Genomic DNA, 5,746 nt, shown 5'->3' with positions numbered 1-5,746 from the left:
AATTATTTGGTGGAATTTTATTTTGATACATGTCCTCAAATCATTTGATGAGATTTTATTTGAAAACCTTTTTATGAAATTTTAACGAATCATTAAATTTTCTAATAATTTGGGTAAAATTTAACCCAAAGACTTAAATTCTTTAATCGTTTGGTAGGATTAATTTTTTTTTTTTTAGAAAAATTTATTAAGTCCTCAAATGTTTGGTAATAATTAATTCAATATTTAAATCTTTTAATCATTTGGTAAGAGATTTAAAACAATTTATTTTTAAAAAATTCATTATGAAATTCTTCAATTATTTGGTATAATTTATAATTTAAAATTTAAATCCTCTTATCATTTTGTAGGATTGAAAAGTTTCTTTTTTCAAAAAATATTATTATTATTTTTACATTTTTAAAACATTCATAATTAAAATAAATAATAAACAATAACACAAGATAAATGAAAGCAGAAAATAAAAATTTTACCAATTAGACTAAGTCCAGATTGAAGTCCAAAAAAATTGAGTTTTTAATGGTCCAAGCAAAATTCTGATCTAAGCTTGAATAAGAACTGGGCTTGAAATTTCTTCATGCGGGCCAGAATAAATTATTTCAGTTAGGTTGGACTCCGATCAGGTCACAAGGAGTGGAGCTTGGAGCGAGTCGAATGAACCGGTTCCTCCTATTGCCCAAAAACGATGCCGTTTCAAGCACACACGGCCTCTCTTTCATTTTTCACAGTTGCTTTCTCTCTGTACAAACTTTTCTACTCTGTCTTCTCGCTACAAAGTCTTCCAGAAACCAAAAACCTTTATAACACCCGCTGGGTTCAAGCTTTCCCAGATCCCGGCCATCTCTGACCACCGTGCGCTGCCGCAGATCGTCGCCGGAAACCAAGGACACGGATTTAATTCCAAAATCAAAATCCACCTCTCTTGCTTCCTTTGTTTTCTGCCATCATACAAAACAGATTCTTCCTCTTCCATTTTTCTATCAAACTAACCCAAAGACTGACGTTTGCCACCACCGGGCTTCCTCCTCCTCTTTCTTTTTCTCTCAGCTACCTGAAACCACAATCAAACCCAGCCACTACCTACTTTCTCATAAAAAAACCAGAACACCTGTGAATCGTGACGTCGCCAGAAAACCCTTAACCGATTTCTCTCCACTTCCTAATCCTCTTTATCGTCTAACTTCAAAAAGAAAACCCAAACATATTCAAAGCCTAAAACTTGAGACCAACAACTCCATCGAAACACCACTGTGTTATACTTTGTAATTGTGCTTGCTTGCTGTGACTTTGTTGCAAGTTTTCTACTTATCTGCTTGTTTTCTGATTCTAGGTTTTGCTTTGGGTGTGGGTTACTTGGTTAGGTTTGTGTTTGATTTTCTATGGGTTCGGCTTTCAATTGCAGGAGACTATTTATGGGTTATCTAGAAGAATTTGTGATGGGTTCGTTTTTGCCTGAAAATGGGTTTCTTTTGTTTTAAATTTGGATTTCTTTGCTTGGACTAACTGATGATTAGCTTTCCCTTTGTCTGCTTGTGGCTATGGTTTGCAGAAAAATGTTTGCTTTCCTTGATTCTGGTCTGAATTCCGGAAATTGCTTCTGATTATGGTACTGTTCACACGGCGGTTGATTGCCTGGATTTTCAGAGCTGTTTTGGTTTATTGCTGAATTCTGATGGGTTTTTTTTGGCTGATGAACAATTGCTGAGTTTTGGTCGTGCTCTTATCGAGTCTGTGTTTATGGTGATTATTGGTGGACAATGAGGGTGAAAATTGTTGCAGGATTTGGCTTTAGCGGAGACTCTCCTCCCCTTCATGAAACTATGGTGCTGAATTTATAGGGATTTTGTTTCAAATTCATCAGAACTCTTGATCGAAAAGAGTTTCAATTTCATTTTCAATTCAAGCTCAGACTTTGATTCCAATAAAAACTGTTGTAATCCGAAAGAACTGCAATCTTAAATCAATTCGGTTTGATCCGAACTTTTTTTCTTTAAATAATAATAACTTTAAACTAAATACAATATAAAAAATAAATAAATAAAATCAAAGCTTAATTTTAAAATGTGAATTGATGCTAAACTAAATGAGTTGTTTACGGTGACAAAACTTTGAATGTATTTAAATAAGATGGTGATCCGAGCTAACATAAGATAAATTCACCACCTTAGCTTTTGGAAATGTTTCTTGTGCAGCTGAATTCATTAAGACTCTATCCAAGTATTCTTGTAAAACAACGCTACCATATTGCTTCCGAAACCACGTAACTTAAAATACCAAGCACCAATATCAAATAAGCTACAAGCATCCCACCTTTCAGCAAACTTCTGAGCCTTATTAACACAATAATTCGATCCTCTCCCCACTACTCATCTGCACCAGCAATGCCATTAACATCCCACCTTACCACCCAATAGCATAACGTTGTTAGCAAACATTTCAAGACCAACCCAAAATTGGTCTTTCATATGACAATGCTGCTGTACGTAAACACAAGATATAAACCATTCAAAATTGCGATCTAGCTTGTGGAATTAAGAATTTGAATTGAGGCCTTTTGATTAGACCTGTCAATTGGGCAAGCCGGGTTGGGATGGTTCGGGTTAGTTTTGTTTGGGTTATTATGCGTCTTAAAAGAGTTCAGCTAATTTTGCGCTGGAGCATTTGAATTTCAGTTTATTTTAGATTCAAGTTATTTTGTATTTGGGTTATTTTGGATTTTGGTCGTATCTGGTTCTAGTTATTTTAGTTTAGGTATTTCAGGTTTGATTTGCGAATTATTTGGATTCAGATCATTTTAAGTTAATTTATTAATTTTTATAGATTAAATTTAAACATATTATTTAATCGAATTCAAGTTAGATTTTATTATAATTTTATTAAAGATAAAAAGTAAAAAATTTTTAAAATAAATATAAATATTATAATTTATATACTTTAAATTAAAATTAATTATTATATAAATAAAAAATATGTGATTTTATTAAACTTGATAAATTTAAATACGACATGTTAATATGAAATCAAAACAATATCAAAAATTCATATAAGTTTTTTAAAAAATATGTTATGTATTTGATTGTATCGATATAAATTTTGATATGTATAAGACATGAAAATTCGTTTAATTAAATTGTGCTATACAAATATACGAATTAGATACAGAAATATGTTTGTTGCATTTAATACGTTTAATAGTCTTTATATTTATTTTAATTTAATATAAATATATAAAAAATATTTTAAGCTTTTAATTATAATATACAATTATATATTTAACATAATCATATAAAAATTATTTTAAATATTTATTTATGATACATATTTGATAAAGCATATTTAAACAACCTGCCCATCACTTTCTCAGGCCATGGTGCCAATTTACTGATAACTGATGAACACGGGAACTTTAGAGGAAGAACGTATAGATTTGAAGCCATGTGGATCACACACCCATAATGCAGAGAAATTATCAGCAATTCTTGAAGTAATTCAGTTAGTGGCTCTTCTTGCTTCACTCTCATTTAGAAACTTAAAATAACACAGAACAACCTAAAGATATGGAATAAGAATGTGTTTGGAAATCTAAGAGAACGAAGGAGGAGACTTGAAAGCATCGAGCTTACAGAGGCAGAGAAAGGGCCTAACTCTAAAGCAACCTGCATCGGAGAAAACGAGATAAGAAATGAAATTGAACAGCCGGCCGAACAAGAACAAATCCATTGGATCCAGGATGAATTAGATAATCCAGGGTGATCGTAACACTAAGTTTTATCATACTAGTACTCCAAGGAAAAGAATTAGGAATAGAATCTCGATACTGCTTACCCATGATCACCGTTAGAAAGATAATCAACAAAGGATAGAAAATGCCTATCGGCAATATTTCACAAACCTTTTGGGTCAAAGGAGGCAACAATGAGAGAGAAGTTACAATAACCTTGGCTGAGTGATCATCATTAGGAATGCCTCAATAACGCTTTCCAAATCGGCCTCTTTAAAGCACCAAGAATAGTTGGTACACTGGGGCTTTTCTACCAAAAATTTTGGGATATTGTTGGGAAACTTGCAAAAGCTTCTTCCCTGTCTTTCCTAAACTCTAGGTATTTGCTTAAAGAGTTAAATGAAATCCCAAGTACTCTAAATCCTAAGGGAAAAGTCCAAGATGGAGTCACAGACTACATGCCAATAAGTCTTTGCAATGTTGCATTGTAAAGACAGTAGCCAATATACTGAAGTTTATTATGGGAGAGATCATCTCCCTGTACCAAATTGCATTTGTCAAAGGTAGACTTATCTTAGACAACATCATCTTGAGAGGGGAAATCATCAACATCATTTGGAGGAAAAAAAGCTAGGGTGTTTTAGGAGCTGTTAAAATTGATATGAACAAGGCCTAGATACGATCAGCTGGAACTTCATCCAAGAGGTGATGAATATCAAGCGTTTTTATGAACAGTGGTCCGGATCATAAGGGAGTGCATTAGCACAGTGAGTTATCAGGTTCTTATGAATGGATCCCCTTCTCAACCCATACAACCATGTAGAGGTTTAAGACACGGCTAACATCAATTCTTAATAGCTGAGATGGCCTAAATTGTTAAATAGACTTGAAAGAATATTAATACTATGTTCACAACCAATACTCATAATTATAAAAAATAAAAAATAAAAAATGGCAGAATAGCTCATATTTCCTGAGCTTGGCCTTTAACAGAGGACTAGCTTAGTGAACTCGAGCAGCAAAGCAAAATATATGATAATCTTATGCTATGAGGAAGCAGCCTGACATTTGAAGGTTAGGAATCCATAACAGTCAATGAAAATCAAAGATGCAAAAATATTTTGTGAACTCTGATTTGCAAATAGTGATGGCAAAAGCTATTTGCGAATCAGAGTAGGTGCTCAAACAATATTAAAACTAGAATTTATTCATAATATTAGCGCCGATTTACTACAGAAGCAATGCACAACAGTACGTTTCAAGTAGTAATATGTATCAATGATCCGAAAAAACTGAATTAAATCCCATATGATCTGAACCATTATCACCCATAGTAATTATTGGGTTTTGTTTGATCTAGAAGAATATAAAATTATTTAATAAAATCTTTTTTATATTATCTTTAATGACACATAAATAACAAAATATTCATTATATATGAATAACATATTATTTTCATTGAACTTAAAGAATTTTGAAAAATATTTTTTTATATTTTCAACAAATATAATTTTACAATCTTAATTAATATACTTACATTTATTATCCTTACGTAAAGAAAATTCATTCTATCTTAATTTTGTTACGAGTAGCAACACTCATTATATTTTTTATCTTAAAAATATTATATTTATTAAAATTTTAAATTTAAAAAAAAAGTTTTAATATCGATTACGTTTTTTAGCTTAAAAACGTGATTTTTGTCAAAATTTTTAAATTTTGAAAATAAAATTTCACCATTTATCATGTTTTTTATATTAAAAATACAATCGTTGTTAAAATTCCAAAATTTTGTATAATGTTTCAACATCTACTCTTTTTTTTTTTTTTTTAACTTTAAAAACATGACTTTTGTTAAAATTTTAAAGTTTTAAAAATAAAATTTTAATATCCATTACAATTTTTATATTAAAAATTTAGTTTTTGCTAAAATTTTCAAATTTCAAAAATATAATTTCAATATTTATTACTTTTATTACTTTTTCTCTAAAATTTTAAAATCTCATGAAGAAGAGAGTTTTTATT

At 30.8% G+C, this 5,746-nt stretch overlaps 1 long non-coding RNA gene across 1 annotated transcript; it reads left to right on the top strand.

The window, feature by feature from the left end:
• Positions 1-359: 359 nt before the first annotated feature.
• LOC149516134 (uncharacterized) lies at positions 360-1,980 on the top strand. The gene is made up of 2 exons (XR_016346361.1): positions 360-1,440; positions 1,550-1,980. It is a non-coding gene; the product is annotated as an uncharacterized LOC149516134 (long non-coding RNA).
• Positions 1,981-5,746: the final 3,766 nt, after the last annotated feature.

This window comes from Durio zibethinus, chromosome 11, assembly GCF_047325235.1.
Source record: "Durio zibethinus cultivar Kanyao isolate XHJ-2024 chromosome 11, ASM4732523v1, whole genome shotgun sequence".
In the NCBI taxonomy this organism is placed as follows: Eukaryota; Viridiplantae; Streptophyta; class Magnoliopsida; order Malvales; family Malvaceae; genus Durio; species Durio zibethinus.
The sequence above is the reverse complement of the archived record's forward strand: the minus strand, read 5'-3'. Positions and strand labels throughout refer to the sequence as shown.